The sequence below is a fragment of the Heptranchias perlo genome, chromosome 3, assembly GCF_035084215.1.
Source record: "Heptranchias perlo isolate sHepPer1 chromosome 3, sHepPer1.hap1, whole genome shotgun sequence".
NCBI lineage: Eukaryota > Metazoa > Chordata > Chondrichthyes > Hexanchiformes > Hexanchidae > Heptranchias > Heptranchias perlo.
Genome location: NC_090327.1, coordinates 66,440,006 through 66,456,581, shown reverse-complemented (window position 1 = coordinate 66,456,581; position 16,576 = coordinate 66,440,006). Strand labels below are relative to the sequence as shown.

Genomic DNA, 16,576 nt, shown 5'->3' with positions numbered 1-16,576 from the left:
TTTTATTCGGTAAGCATTTAAAGAAAATATATTAACAACATGATTATGTACTTAATTGATTTTTAACAATACTGAACTCAATGGCCAATCATATTTGCGGTCCATTATTTGTCTTTTAACTTTTAATTATTAATATAACAGGTAATCATTACAAAAATTTTAAACCTTCAAAATTAAAAAGTCTGCCTTTTAAAAGAAAGCTTAAAAACATTTTGGTTTATTATCAAGCATCGTGTTTTCTGAAACTGCAGCATAGCTTATTTTATGCTATGAAACTAAATGTATTTTTTATTTAAAAAATGATTTATTTAAAAGTCCTCATTATCTTCATACAAAGTATACAGCAGAGGGGTGATTCCATGATCCAATGGGGAGAGGAATTCACAGGAAGCATATCTCAGAAAATCACAGGTGGGGCCCATGATTTCCTGAGATGGGCTCCCTGTAAGTGCCAATCCCTCCTGGGAGTGCCAGACCTCACAATCACTACTGCGGACTTTTTAGTCCGAAGTTTAAGTTTTCCTGCTGAATCTTGCATCATTATAGTTTTACTTATTTAGAACAGTCTACATTTACCAGAAAGAACATCAAGAAAGGCATATCACAAGAATCATATCAGAACCTAATGATGTTTGGATTTCTTTTGCAAGTTTATTTATAAAGGTTCAGTGAAAAAACTTGGCACATAAGTATTTCACCTCACTGGTTTGTACTTGATTTTCAATGCTTTGTAGATATATCATTGTCGTTGTTACCAGTATAATGTGCAGATTTTTTATTTTCTTGGGTAGTTTTCTGGAAAAGAATTTATGAATATAATTTTAATGAACAGTACATTAGATAAACTGGTAGCTAACTGAAAAACGCATGACTGCAAGCTATATATTGGTAATGGGTAGTCAGTTAATGAAAACATTCATTCAAAGATAACATATGCTCAGACATCCATTCGTTCCACACATGTTATAATGAAAAACTGTTAGTTTATAAAAAGAGCTTAGGTTGAAGTTATTGTCTATTTTCCAATCAATCCATTTTTGAATGAATATGTGTACTTTTCTCTTTTATGATCAATTTTTTTTAGTTTTGTTTCTGCTCCTCTCCAAAGGAGTTGACTCATAGAATCATAGAAAGGTTACATGAATGTGAATGAACTGCAATTCCTGGTTCTTGTGGCTCGTTTCAAGCTGATTGGTTAGGGGCCTTAGAGCTCCTTTCACCACTCGCACAGCCCAGGAAAGAACAGTGAAGTTAATTGAACTCGCAGTTCCAGGAATTTGCTGCCAAAGAGAACACGGTAACTTAGTGGGTGAATTAAAATCTATTGAGCAGCGACCACTGCTGGTACATGGCTCAGAAAAATTTATGGCCCATTAGGTTTAGAATAGTTATGGAGAAGGACAAGGAACAATCAAATGTGAAAATACTTAACTGGGGGGTGGGCTAATTTCAGTGAGTTAAAAAGGGATCTTGCCCAGGTGGATTGGAATCAAAAAATGGTAAGACAAAACAGTAATTGAACAATGGGAGGCCTTTAAGGAGGAGATGGTTCGGGTGCAGAACAGGCACATTCCTACGAGGGGGAAAAGAACGGCATCTAAAGCTAGAGCTCCCTGGATGACTAAAGATAGAAAGATTAAAATTAAACAGAAAAAGGAGGCATATGACAAATGTAAGATTCATAATACAATAGAGAACCAGGCTGAATACAAAAAGTACAGAGGAGATCTAAATAAGAGGCGCAAAAAGAGAGCATGAGAATAGATTAGCAGCTAACATAAAAGGGAACCCAAGAGTCTTTTATAAACCTATAAATAATAAAAGGGTAGTCAAAGGAAGCGTGGGACCGATTAGGGTCAAAAAAGGAGATTTTCTTGTGCATAAGAACATAAGAGCATAAGAAATAGGAGCAGGAGTAGGCCAATCGGCCCCTCGAGCCTGCTCCGCCATTCAATAAGATCATGGCTGATCTGGTCCTAACCTCAAATCTAAAATCATGTCCAATTTCCTGCCCGCTCCCCGTAACCCCTAATTCCCTTTACTTCTAGGAAACTGTCTATTTCTGTTTTAAATTTATTTAATGATGTAGCTTCCACAGCTTCCTGGGGCAGCAAATTCCACAGACCTACCACCCTCTGAGTGAAGAAGTTTCTCCTCATCTCAGTTTTGAAAGAGCAGCCCCTTATTCTAAGATTATGCCCCCTCGTTCTAGTTTCACCCATCCTTGGGAACATCCTTACCGCATCCACCCGATCAAGCCCCTTCACAATCTTATATGTTTCAATAAGATCGCCTCTCATTCTTCTGAACTCCAATGAGTAGAGTCCCAATCTACTCAACCTCTCCTCATATGTCCGCCCCCCTCATCCCCGGGATTAACCAAGTGAACCTTCTTTGTACTGCCTCGAGAGCAAGTATGTCTTTTCTTAAGTATGGACACCAAAACTGTATGCAGTATTCCAGGTGCGGTCTCACTAATACCTTATATAACTGCAGCAATACCTCCCTGTTTTTATATTCTATCCCCCGAGCAATAAAAGCCAACATTCCGTTGGCCTTCTTGATCACCTGTTGCACCTGCATACTAACCTTTTGATTTTCTTGCACTAGGACCCCCAGATCCCTTTGTACTGCAGTACTTTCCAGTTTCTCACCATTGAGATAATAACTTGCTCTCCGATTTTTCCTGCCAAAGTGCATAACCTCACATTTTCCAATATTGTATTGCATCTGCCAAATCTCCGCCCACTCACCCAGCCTGTCTATATCCCCTTGTAGGTATTTTATGTCCTCTTCACTCTCTACTTTCCCTCCCATCTTTGTATCATCTGCAAACTTTGATATATTACACTTGGTCCCCTCCTCCAAATCGTTAATATAGATTGTAAAGAGTTGGGGACCCAGCACCGACCCCTGCGGAACACCACTGGCTACTGGTTGCCAGTCCGAGAATGTACCATTTATCCCAACTCTCTGCTTCCTGTTAGATAACCAATCCTCCACCCATGCCAGAATATTACCCCCAATCCAGTGATTCTTTATCTTGAGCAATAATCTTTTATGTGGCACCTTGTCGAATGCCTTCTGGAAGTCTAAATACACCACATCCACTGGTTCCCCTTTATCCACTCTGTACGTTATATCCTCAAAGAACTCAAGCAAATTTGTCAGACATGACTTCCCCTTCATAAAGCCATGCTGACTTTGTCCTATTAAATTATGTTTATCCAAATGTTCCGCTACTGTCTCCTTAATAATAGACTCCAAAATTTTACCCACCACAGATGTTAGGCTAACTGGTCTATAATTTCCAGCCTTCTGCCTACTACCCTTTTTAAATAACGGTGTTACATTAGCAGTTTTCCAATCTGCCGGGACCTTTGCCGAGTCCAGAGAATTTTGGAAAATTATTACCAAAGCATCCACAATCCCTACTGCCACTTCCCTCAAGACCCTGGGATGTAAGCCATCAGGTCCAGGGGATTTATCTGCCTTGAGTCCCATTAATTTACTGAGTACCAATTCCTTAGTGATTTTAATCGTATTAAGCTCCTCCCCCCCTAGAGCCCCCTGTTTGTCCAGTGTTGGGATATTCTTAGTGTTCTCTACCGTAAAGACTGAAACAAAATATTTGTTCAGCATTTTTGCCATCTCCATGTTTCCCACCATTAATTTCCCAGTCTCATCCTCTAAGGGACCTACTTTTGCCTGAGCCACCCTTTTTCTTTTTATATAACTGTAGAAACTCTTGCTATCTTGTGGAGGCATAAGGCTTGGCTGAGGTACTAAATGAATACTTCACATCGGTCTTCACTAGAGAAAAGGGTGCTGCCAATGTAGCAGCAAAGGAGGAGATGTAGCGTTATTGGATATGATAAAAATAGATAAAGAGGAGGTACTTAAAAGATTGGCAGTACTCAAAGTAGAAAAGTCACCCGGTCCAGATGGAATGCATCCTAGATTACTGAGGGAAGGGTGGAAATTGCAGAGGTTCTGGCCACAATCTTCCAATCCTCCTAAGATATGGAGGCAATGCCAGAGGACTGGAGGATTGCAAATGTTACACCCCATTCAAAAAAGGGGAGTGCGATAAACCCGGCAATTACAGGCCAGGCAGTCTAACGTCGCTGGTGGGAAAACTTATACAGAGACAATAATCACTAGGAAGGATATATTGGCCTTGGAGGGAGTGTAGCGTAGATTTACTAGAATGATTCTTGGACTCTAAGACTTAAATTACGAGGAGAAATTACACAAATTAGGATTGTATTCCCTGGAATCTAGATGATTAAGGGGTGATTTGATCGAAGTTTTGAAGATATTAAGGGGAACTGATAGGATAGATAGAGAGAAACTATTTCCGCTGGTTGGGGAGTCTAGGACTCAGGGACATAGCCTAAAAATTAGAGCCAGGACTTTCAGGAGTGGAGTTAAGAAACACGCAAAAGGTAGTAGAAGTTTGGAACTCTCTTCCGCAAATGGCAGATGATGCTAGCTCAATTGTTAATTTTAAATCTGAGATTGATAGATTTTTGTTAACCAAAGGCATTAAGGGATATGGGGCTAACGCAGGTATATGGAGTTAGGTCACAGATTAGCCATGATCTCATTGAATGGTGGAACAAGCTCAAGGGACTACTCCTGTTACTATGTTCCTAATCCGGGACAAAATTAATTGGCACTTGGAAAAGTATGGGCTAATAAATGGAAGTCAGCACGGATTTGTTAAAGGAGAATCGTGTTGACTAACTTGATTCAGTTCTTTGATGAAGTGACAGAGAGAGTTGATGAGGGTAGTGTGGTTGATGTGTATATGGACTTTCAAAAGGCATTTGATAAAATACCACGTAATAGACTTGTTGGCAAAATTAAAGCTCATGGGATTAAAGGGAGAGTGGCAGCGTGGATACAAAATTGGCTAAGGGACAGAGAGCAGAGGTGAACAGTTGTTTTTCAGACTGGACAGAAGTATAGTGGTGTTCCCCAGGGGTCGTATTAGGACCACTGCTCTTTTTGATATATATTAGTGACCTGAACTTGGGTATAGAGGGTATAATTTCAAATTTGCAGATGACATGAAATTCGGAAATATAGTAAATAATGTGGAGGATAGTAACAGACTTCAGGAGGACATAGACAGAATGGTGAAACAGGCAGAACATGGCAGATGAAACTTTAATTCAGAGAAGTATGAAGTGATACATTTTGGTAGGAAGAAAAGAACCATAGAACCATAGAACAACCTGGTGCCCATTCTAATCCCACTTTCCAGCACCCGGTCCATAGCCCTGCAGCTTACAGCACTTTAGGTGCAGGTCCAGGTACTTTTTAAAAGAGTTGAGGGTCCCTGCCTCCACCACCAATTCGGGCAGCGAATTCCATACACTCACCACCCTCTGGGTAAAAAGGTTTTTCCTCATGTCCCCTCTAATCCTTCCGGCAATCAGCTTAAATCTATGTTCTCTAGTTCTTGAACTCTCCGCTACGGGAAACAGGTACTTCCTGTCTACTCTATCTGGGCCCCTCATAATTTTGTACACCTCAATCAAGTCTCCCCTCAGCCTCCCCTGCTCCAAGGAAAACAACCCCAGCCTATCCAATCTCTCCTCGTAACTGCAATTTTCAAGCCCTGGCAACAATCTTGTAAATCTTCTCTGCACTCTCTCCAGAGCGATTACATCCTTCCTGTAATGTGGTGACCAGAACTGCGTACAATGCTCCAGCTGTGGCCTTACCAGCGTTTTATACAGATCCATCATTACATCCCTGCTTTTGTATTCTATACCTCGGCTAATAACGGAGAGCATTCTGTATGCCTTCTTCACAACCTTATCTACCTGTACTGCCACCTTCAGGGACCTGTGCACATTCACTCCAAAGTCTCTCACTTGCTCTACCCCTCTCAATATATTCCCGTTTACTGCATATTCCCTTTTACTGTTTGCCCTCCCTGAGTGCATTATCTCACACTTCTCTGGGTTGAACTCCATTTGCCACTTTTCCACCCACTCCACCAACCCATTGATATCTTCTTGGAGTCTACAGCTATCCTCTTCACTATCAACTACATGGCCAATTTTTGTGTCATCTGCAAATTTGCTAATCATGTCCCCTACATTCAAGTCCAAATCATTAATATATACCACAAACAGCAAGGGACCCAACACTGAGCCCTGTAGCACACACTGGAAACGATTTCCATTCGCAAAGACATCCATTGACTTTTACCCTTTGTTTCCTGTTACTATGCTAATTTAGGATCCAATTCGCCACATTTCCATGTATCCCATGGGCTTTTACCTTTCTGACCAGACTGCCATGTGGGACCTTGTCAAATGCCTTACTAAAATCCATGTAGACAACATCCACTGCACTACCCTCATCAATCCTCCTTGTCAGATTTGTAAGGCATGACCTTCCCTGAACAAATCCATGCTGACTATCCCTGATTAAACCATGCCTTTCCAAGTGACAGTTTATCCTATCTCTCAGTATTGATTCTAATAGTTTGCCCACCACCGAGGTAAGACTGACCTCGCACCCTTTTTAAACAATGGTACTACATTTGCAGTCTTCCAGTCCTCCGGTACCTCCCCTGTATCTAGTGAGGATTGGAAAATGATCCTCAGAGCATCCGCTATTTCCTCCCTGGCTTCCTTCAATAGCCTAGGAAACAATCCATCCGGCCCTGGTGACTTATCAACTTTCAAGGATTCCAGTCCCTCTAATACTTCCTCTCTCGTTATGTGTACCTTATCCAATATTTCACATCTCTCCTCTTTAACTACTACGTCCGGATCATCCCTTTCCTTTGTGAATACGAAGACAAAATATTCATTTAAAACCCTACCCACATCCTCTGCTTCTACACACAAGTTACCCTTATCATCCCTGATAGGTCCCACCTTTTCCTTAGCTATCCTCTTGTTCTTAATGTACTGATAAAACATCTTTGGGTTTTCTTTAATCTTACTAGCTAATATTTTTTCATGCCCTCTCTTTGCTTTCCTTATTTCCTTTCTTATGTCATCCCTGTACTTTCTATACTCCTCTAGGCTTTCTGCAGTATTTAGTTTTCTGTGACAGTCATAAGCTTTCTTTTTCTGCTTTATCTTGCCCCATATACTTCTAGACAACCAACAATGAGGAGTGGCTGGAGTATTGTTTTCAATTCTGGGCACCACACTTTAGGAAGGATGTCAAGACTGTAGAGAGGGTGCAGAAGATATTTACTAGAATGGTATCAGGGACCAGGGACTTCAGTTATTTGGAGAGACTGGAGAAGCTGGGGTTGTTCTCCTCAGAGCAGAGAAGGCTGAGGGGAGATTTGATAGAGGTGTTCAAAATCATGAACGGTTTTGACAGAATAAATAAGGACAAACTGTTTCCAGTGGCAGAAGGGTCAGTAACCAGAAGACACAGGTTTAAGGTGATCGGCAAAAGAGCCAGAAGCGACATGAGGAAACATTTTTTTACACAGCGAGTTGGTATGACCTGGAAAGCATTGTCTGAAAGGGTGGTGGAAGCAGATTTAATAGTAACTTTCAAAAGGGAATTGGATAAATACTTGAAGTGGAAAAATTTACAGGGCTATGGGGAAAGAGCAAGGGAATGGGACTAATTGGATAGCTCTTTCAAAGAGCTGGCACAGGCATGATGGACCGAATGGCTTCCTCCTGTACTGTACCTACTATGATACTTCCAGCAAAGGTCATGGGATATTAATCAGGATTGGACACACTGGCTGATTTTCCCTTCACTAATCTAGGGTGTTAAACCCCTTGCTGCTGCCAAACTGAGATCAGCTAGCTCAGTTCAAACTGGGAATTGAACCTGGGACTTCCTATATAGGACATAGCTATTCAGTGGATAAACTTGGTGAGTCATTGAGGTGCTCAGATGTATGTACTTTAAACAAATCATTCTCATGTAGTTAACCAAATAGTTTGCCCCATTCCATTTTTTGCTTTATTTGATGCCTCATGTCAACCACCATTCCCTAGATGAGAAAGTGAGCAGAGACCTGCTCCCATCGTTTTATCAATGATGCACTGACTAGTAGCATGGAATTGTGTAAGAATAGCCTGCAGTTTCTCCTTGCAATGAAGCATCTGGCCTTCAGTCTGATGGGACATATGAGATTGGCAAATTACTGCGTGTGGAACTGTAGGCATGTAACATGTGATACTCAGTTTGGCAGCAGCAAGGGGCTTAACACCCTGGATTAGTGAATGGAAAATCAGCCAGTGTGTCCACTCCTGATCTCTAAATGTGAAGTTATCCACTTAAGAAGGAAAAACAGAAAGGCTGAGTATTATTTAAATGGTGATAGATTGGGAAATGTTGATGGATATAGGGACCTGGGTGTCCTTGTACACCAGTCACTGAAAGCAAACATGCAGGTGCAGCAAGCAGTTAGGAAGGCAAATGGTATGTTGGCCTTCATTACAAGAGGTTTTGAGTACAGCAGCAAGGATGTCTCGCTGCAGTTATACAGGGACTTGGTGAGATCACACTTGGAGTATTGTGTGCAGTTTTGGTCTCCTTACCTAAGAAAGGATATACTTGCCATGGAGGGAGTGCAGCGAAGGTTCACCAGACTGATTCCTGGGATGGCAGGACTGTCGTATGAGGAGAGATTGGGTCGACTCGGCCTGTATTCACTCGAGTTTAGAAGAATGAGAGGGGATCTCATTGAAACCTGTAAAATTCTGACGGGGCCAGACAGACTGGATGCAGGGAGGATGTTTCCCCTGGCTGGGGGGTCCAGAACGAGGTGTCACAGTCTCAGGATACGGGGTAGGACATTTAGGACTGAGATGAGGAGAAATTTCTTCACTCAGAGGGTGGTGAACCTGTGGAATTATCTGCCACAGAAGGCTGTGGAGGCCAAGTCACTGAATATATTTAAGAAGGAGCTAGATAGATTTCTGGACACAAAAGGCATCAAGGGGTGTGGGGAGAGAGCGGGAATATGGTATTGAGATAGAGGATCAGTCATGATCATATTGAATGACCTGCTCACTTCACTTCCGGGTTTCCCACACGAAAATCCACCCACCCGCTCCAAGTGTTTCATAAATCTACAAAATCTGGCAATGGAAAGTAGATTTTGGATAATTAGTTGATCTCCTGTTGAGTTGCTTATGGACAGAAATTGAGAATAAGTTAAATAAAAATATTTGCTTTTGCACTGATAAATAGGCATAAAGTCTTTAAAAAGGCTTTACAATATAATGAAATCTTTCTCTGATTTCTCTGTTCAATAAGAATGAAATATTTAAAGATGGCAGGATTTTGACCTTCTGGGAAGGCTAGCAAGCTGGTAATTGATAACAATTTTTACCTTGAGCTTTCGAACATCATCTATGGCAATATGATCCTTATTTCAACAGGTTGGTTGGTCTCCATTGTGTCACTTTCTAGCAAGCTTATTGGCCAACATTGACAGCCAACCAATCAGTTTGCTAGAGAGCAGTATTTATAGCCAATTAATCACCTGGCTCAAAATGTTATTCCATTTTTTAATAATATAGATATAGATTTCCTGCTGTTATCAAACAACAGATCCAGTGGTCCTAAGAATCTCACTGCGACTTCATCTTATCATCTAATGCAAGTCCTTTGCAAGAAATGAATTGGTGTAAATTCCTAGGCATTTATATGTAATGTAATGCTGCAGAAATAAGAACATGTAATTATTAATGCAGTTTACTTAATGGGGAATGAATGGCTAAACGGAACATTTTACTTGCTTCAGCGGTGTTGACACTGACAGACTGTACGATCATAAATAAAATATATTCAAACCTCCTAAATAAAGTTGTACAACAGTCCCTGCATCCAGAGTGAGCCACCTGAAAGAAAATCGCATTGACAAAGTGTTATAGTGATTATCAGCAATTCAAAGCATCAATCACATATCAGATTAAATAATCAGGCACCACAAGTGTAGGTGTAAAAATAAATAAATGAAACACTCAATAATAAACAAGGTAGGTGGTTGGGTGGTTTATGTGGTTTCACAATGGCTCTTAAGCATATCAACAATCAGCTATAGTCCTTAAACACATTTATTTCAATGGGTGGAAAATCATGGGGACTATGTGCCTAAATTCCCAAAATGCATTCCTTTATTCCCTTGGCAATAGTGGTGTGTTATGAGGAAACTCCAAGAAATTGGATTGCCCAGTTTGCAAAGTTGTGGGGAGGTATTGCCAATTGTAAATATTGGGGTCTTTATGCAGATGCAAATGATTGTTTATTACTTACAAGAGAATGTGTCCCTTGTCATAACTCTTCTGACACTTCTTGGGCCAGGCACAGGGTAAGCCTGTGGATGATCCTCGCTCTCCTACCTCATCAGTATCTCGCTCTATATCCTCTTCCCTGCTCCCCCCTTTCCCTTGGTGATTTCTCCTCTTCCTTCAACTGATTCCTCTCTTCAATGCATGATTATGCAGCAGTCAATGGCTATTCTCAGTACTTGTGTTGGAGTATGCTGCAGATCTGTCCAGACAGTGGAATCATGCTTTCAGTATTCCAAAGGGGTGCTCTATTATGCCTCTTGTGGCCACATGAGCCTCATTGTATTTCTCCTCAACTTTACTGTAAGGATCATTAGTGAGGATTGGAGAGGGTAACCTTTATCTCCCAGAATCCACCCAGTGACCTGCCTTAAATTTTACAAAAAGCTGGTACAGATGACAGTCTCATTATAAACGCATCATGGCAACTACCAGGGTACTTCACCTTGACGTGCAGGATCTTATATACTCACATACCAGCTGGACTTTTGGGGAATGTTTACCTATGCTGATAGAATGGGTGGTAGGGAGGGGAAAATTCAGGCTACTGTTCCTAACATTTGCATTGGCCTGATTGCGACATTGTTTGAGGCCAAAGACAGAAAGCTCAGAGTGAGAATAAGAGTGTGGAGTGGAAGCCATGAGCCACAGGGAGTTAAGGATCATGCTTGTAAATGGGGCAGAGATGTTTGCAAAATGGTCACCCAAACTCTCCAAATATAGGAGATCACACTGTGAGCAACAGGAATAGTGTACTAAATCAGAGGAATTACATGTACATCATCTCACATGGATAATAATGTTGTAAGGTGTTCCATCCGCTACAGTTCAATAGGAAGCTTGAAGGCCTTGCTGATATCTCTTCTTGCATTGCCACCACCCCTGGACTGGCCATTGATAGTAAAATTTTATCTTATATAGCCACTGACCCACAACAGCAGATTTACAATCCAGCAGTAAGTTAAAAATTACCTCCATACTATGGCACTGCGCAAATCAGGGACCTATGTCTTAGATAGAACTCCAATGTCAATTTAGTCTAGATATGTGTGGCACCCTCACAATGCAGGACCTGCCCACTGCCCCCAAATGGAAAGCAGCCACAATCAGCGTCCCTTGAAGGGATCACTGGTGGCTGCAGTGGGAGACTTGGAAAATCAATTCGGTGAGGAATTTTGGCAGCAGGATGAGCATCATTGGTCTTCCTGCTCCTTGCTAAAAATCCTCCCAAATGTTAACTTTCTTGTCTGTTGCACACGCAACCCCCGCCCCCACCTGATTGCCCTGGCCTGGCTCTCTTATTCAATTGATTTCTGCCGGCTCGGCACCACAGACTTATTTACTTGCACGGAAGCTAAATACAACATGGACTGATTGGGCTGAATGGCCTGTTTTTGTGTTGCAGCTTCTATGTAGAAGAGCACTACAGAGAGTAGTGGTGAACAGCTGTTTTTCAGACTGGAGGAAGGTATACAGTGGTATTCCCCAGGGTCGATACTAGGACCACTACTTTTATTGATATATATTAATGTCTTGGACTTGAGTGTACAGGGCACAATTTCAAAATTTGCAGATGTCACAAAACTTGGAAGTGTAGTAAACAGTGAGGAGGACTGTAATAGACTTCAAGAGGACAGAGACAGACTGGTGGAATGGGTGGACGCATGGCAGATGAAATTTAACGCAGAGAAGTGCAAAGTGATACATTTTGGCAGGAAGAATGAGGAGATGAAATGTAAACTAAATGGTACAATTCTAAAGGGGGTACAGGAACAGAGAGACCTGGGGGTATATGTACACAAATCTTTGAAGGTGGCAGGACAGGTTGAGAAAGCGGTTAAAAAAGCATACGGGCTCCTGGGATTTCCACACCGCCTGAGGAAGGGGAAAGCCCCCGAAAGCTTGTGGGATTAAAAATAAAATTGTTGGACTATAACTTGGTGTTGTAAAATTGTTTACAATTGTCAACCCCAGTCCATCACCGGCATCTCCACATCATTTATAAATAGAGGCGTAGAGTACAAAAGCAAGGAAGTTATATTGAACCTTTATAAAACACTGGCTCAGTCACAACTGGAGTATTGTGTCCAATTCTGGGCACCGCACTTTAGGAAGGATGTGAAGGTCTTAGAGAGGGTGCAGAAAAGGATTTACAAGAATGGTTCCAGGGATGAGGAACTTCAGTTACGTGGACAGACTGGAGAAGCTGGGGTAGTTCTCCTTAGAGCAGAGAAGGTTAAGAGGAAATTTGATAGAAGTGTTCAAAATCATGAAGGGTTTAGATAAAGTAAATAAAGACAAACTGTTCCCATTGGCGGAAGGGTCGAGAACCAGAGGACACAGATTTAAGGTGATTGGCAAAAAAACAAAAGGCGACATCAGGAAAAACCTTTTTTAAGCAACGTAAAGTTATGATCTGAAATGCGCTGCGTGTAAGGGTGGTGGAAGTAGATTTAATTGTGGCTTTCAACAAGGAATTGGATAAATAGTTGAAGGGAAAAAATTTGCAGGGCTACGGGGAAAGAGCTGGGGAATGGGACTAACTGGATTGTTCTTACAAAGAGTCAGCACAGGCACAACGGGTCGAATGGCCTCCTTCTGTGCTGTAACCATTCTATAATTCTATGATATGTATTTCTGTGGGCTGCTGGATTTCCTGCCACTCCAGAATGGCAAGCTGCCTGTCAGCACTCAGATTGCGCTAGCAGACCGCTGCTTCCATGCAAATGAGGACTGACCATCAAAATGGTTTGGGTGTGTTGTTAACTACATTAGGTGGGCCTTTCCTACTGCCCGCACAATGTACACTCCACTTTAAAATCACCTACAAGGAGCCGGAAATGAGGAAGTTGGAGGGCTGCTGCCAGCTGCAATTTCATCATCATTCTCTGCTTCCCGCCGTGGCTCAGTTGGTAGCATTCTCAACCCTGAGTCAAAAGGTCGTGGGCTCAAGTCCCACTCCAGAGTCTTGAGTACACAATCAAGGCTGACGCTTCTTCACAATACTGCAGTACTGATGGAGTGCTGCATTGTTGGAGGTGCTGTCTTTCGGATGAGATGTTAAACCAGGTGGATGTAAAAGATTCTAAGGCACTATTTCAAAGAAGAGCAGGGGAGATCACCCGGCGTCCTGGCCAATATTTATCCCTCAACCAACATGACTAAAATAGATTATCTGGTCATGATCAGATGCTGTTTGTGGCACCTTGTGTGCAAATTGACTGTTGTGTTTCCTAAATTACAACAGTGACTACAGCACTTTGGAATGCCATGAGGTTGTGAAACTTCCTCCCTCCCTTCCTTCCTGTGTATAGGGTGAAGCGCAGGGCACAAGTGGACAGGAGGAGGTGGGGGTGGAAGTTGAGGAAGTAGGTGTTCCTTACTGGAAAACAGGTCGGCTAAAGAGCCTTGGGACCCAAATCTCATGTATTCCTTTTTTGAAAGAAGGATGCTTGCAGAGCAGCGCCAGAATCTGCAGGATATGGCAGGACAAGTAGAAGAGTCCATTCTTGGCATTTGCCACCCCATGACAGATGGCTTCACAGCACAGCAGGCCACCCTATAACATGTGGCAGCTTCAGGCAGTTCTGCGGTGGACTTCCTCACCAAAGAGGTCCCAAGAGCAGTCTATGCTTGCTCCATGCATGCTCACACCACTGCTATAGAGGCCGGGGTGCAAGATTAAGAGGACTGGTTCTTCTGGGCTCTGAACTATTGGGACTAGGATATAAAGTATCACACAGGACTTCAACAATATGATTGTTAACAATTCCACTATCAGCGGCCGTACAGAGCCAGTTCCCTTACCAGTGGCATTGCAGGAAGGCAGTCACATGATGGTGTTGTCTCGCAGAACAGCAGCACGTGTGCCCTCCTGCCAGTTCCCTCAGATGCCTGTGCATGAAAGAAGGCAGGGCCAAGCCACCCTTGTGGCAGGACAAGAGATGCAGCCTGCAGCAGGTACATCTCAGGACTTAGCTGCCAGGAGACGAAAGCCACCTGAATCCCAAGAAGCTCATATTGAGAGGCAACAGAAAATGTAGACAGGGTTATTCATACAGTGTGGTCATCAAGAAAGAGTCTCCTGTAACAGATTGGCACGAACGTGTCTTACATCCTCCGTACCCTCTTCGTGGTGCTACTGCTCATTTGCCTGATTCCCCTGCTGCCTTTGGGTGCTTTCCTCCTCTAGGGCATCCATGAGAAGGCATCTTTGTAAAGCACTATCCTTAGAACCTTACTATTTGCAGGGCCTTCCTGACCTGAAGTATACTTTCAGAATTCTAATTGTGTGCTCTATTATGGCTTTTGTGGAGGAGTGGAACTCATTGTCGCAGTGCTCAGTTGGTGTCCTGGGAAAGCACACAGGTGTTTTCAGCCATGAATCTAAATGATTACTTTGGTCTTCCATGATCCACCTGCCTTTCTGGTTGAGAGAGTAGTGGCAGAGTGTGGTAACTAAAATGAAGGCAGTGTGGCAGCACTGCCAGGAAAACTTGCATGATGTGATGCTGCTGGTCATAAACAAGCTGGACATTGAGCAAGTGGAATCCTTTCCTGTTGATGTAGGTTCAACCTGTGACCCCTGGTACTTTGGGGAATTCTATACTCTGTAAAATTGCAGTGCCTTGTCATGCTGCTGCCCGTTGTTCACGGGGAAGTGGATGAACTGCCTTGCTCTAGCAAACAGTACACCTCTGATTTTCTTAATGTATCTGTGTATAGTCAATTGAGTAATGTTACTGCTGTCTCCAGAGGTTGCCTGAAATGGCAGCATATAATTTCTGGGCAGTGGTAATCTTGACATCGACTGGCAGTGCAGTACCTAGGGTGGAGGTGGGCAGCAAGGTCAAGTTCATCACTTCCAACTCTTATCTCCTGTTGCTGAACATTGCATTACTCTGTGACTGGGAATTCCTGATCTCGCTATAATTTTTACCCACAGTGTGCAGAGGCGTTCAATCACTTAGAGCAGCAGCAATAGGAAGCAGGAGCTGGGAACCATGCCCTGGGAATTCTGACTGTTCTCATATTAGTTTAAACTGCTTTAGCAAAGCGTCACCATCTTCATATAATTTGCAATTGTATTACGTTACTCTTATTATAGTCTATACTTCATTACAATGCCGTTTGGTTGATCCCGATGTTATGTATATCACATAAAAATGGTTTACTGTAGTGAAACATTCACATAATTAATTTACCACATTTTATTACAATATACCAGTCAAATATATTGTAGTGATCATTTTTCTATTTGCAGTAAATATCAGATAGTTATCAGTATTTTTTATAACAAGCATTCTCAATTTAGATGTACAAACTTCTCAGGTCTAATCTCGTGAACAAACCGAAAGGCTGCTGTGCATAATTTTCTGTATGATAAGAACAAATTCATCTTTCATAGTTTATGGTTTCTTATTAAACTATACTTGCATTAATGAAATAAAATAAAAATAAATAGAAAGAATTGAAATGAATTAATAATAAAAAGTAAACTGTTTAATATAGTCTTTTAAAAAGTTCGGTCACAACCAAAAGTAAAGCAATCCAGGCATGAATAATATTTTTAACACACCTGTTACATGGAAAAACATGGCATTCGGTGGTTACTGGATTAGTTAGCTCAACCTTTTCAAGGAACCATCCACTTCCTGTAAAGAAATGTTTAGTATTTAGAAACTTTGACAAGCAGATAAATATCATTAACTGTTATAATGGCTCCCACAGATAAAGCTCACCAAATGGGGTTATGTTTTTCTTTAATGCTCTGCTTACCACGTTTTCCCCCATCGTGACCAATTTCAATTTTGTACAGGCTACCCAGTAGATTTGTTTTGATTTTGAATGTGTCAACCTAGGAAATTATTAGAGGAACACATAACAGAAGCTTAAACAGTTCAAAGTATAAACAGTACATTTTTCTTCTCTGGCCAGTTTGAGGTATTTCCTTACCTGTCCTTTTTCAAATGGATTCTGATGATCGAGTGTTTCTGTTAAAAGAATCCTGTTTGAATGTGCCTCATCGCCAAATAAGACAATATAAACATTGGCATTTGTATCGTCTCCAAAATGATCTCCAGTGTAGACTTTGACCAAGTATTCAACGAATGCTTTTGAGGCTCCAGTGCTATTTGAATCCATTATTGAGGGCACTTGATGTGGTCTTGTGTGTTCACTGTTAAGCATGCCAGACAATGGAACTTTCTTTATAATGGGTGGCTTTTTGGAATGAACAGCAATATGCCTAGAAGTGAAAACACAATAGA

The 16,576-nt window shown here is 41.8% G+C and overlaps 1 long non-coding RNA gene across 1 annotated transcript; it reads right to left on the bottom strand.

Moving 5' to 3' along the window:
- Positions 1-230: 230 nt before the first annotated feature.
- On the bottom strand, positions 231-15,962 carry LOC137306435 (uncharacterized). Its single transcript, XR_010958881.1, has 3 exons — positions 15,886-15,962; positions 9,811-9,857; positions 231-795 (listed from the first exon to the last, which is right to left on the bottom strand). It is a non-coding gene; the product is annotated as an uncharacterized lncRNA (long non-coding RNA).
- Between the last annotated feature and the right edge of the window lie 614 nt (positions 15,963-16,576).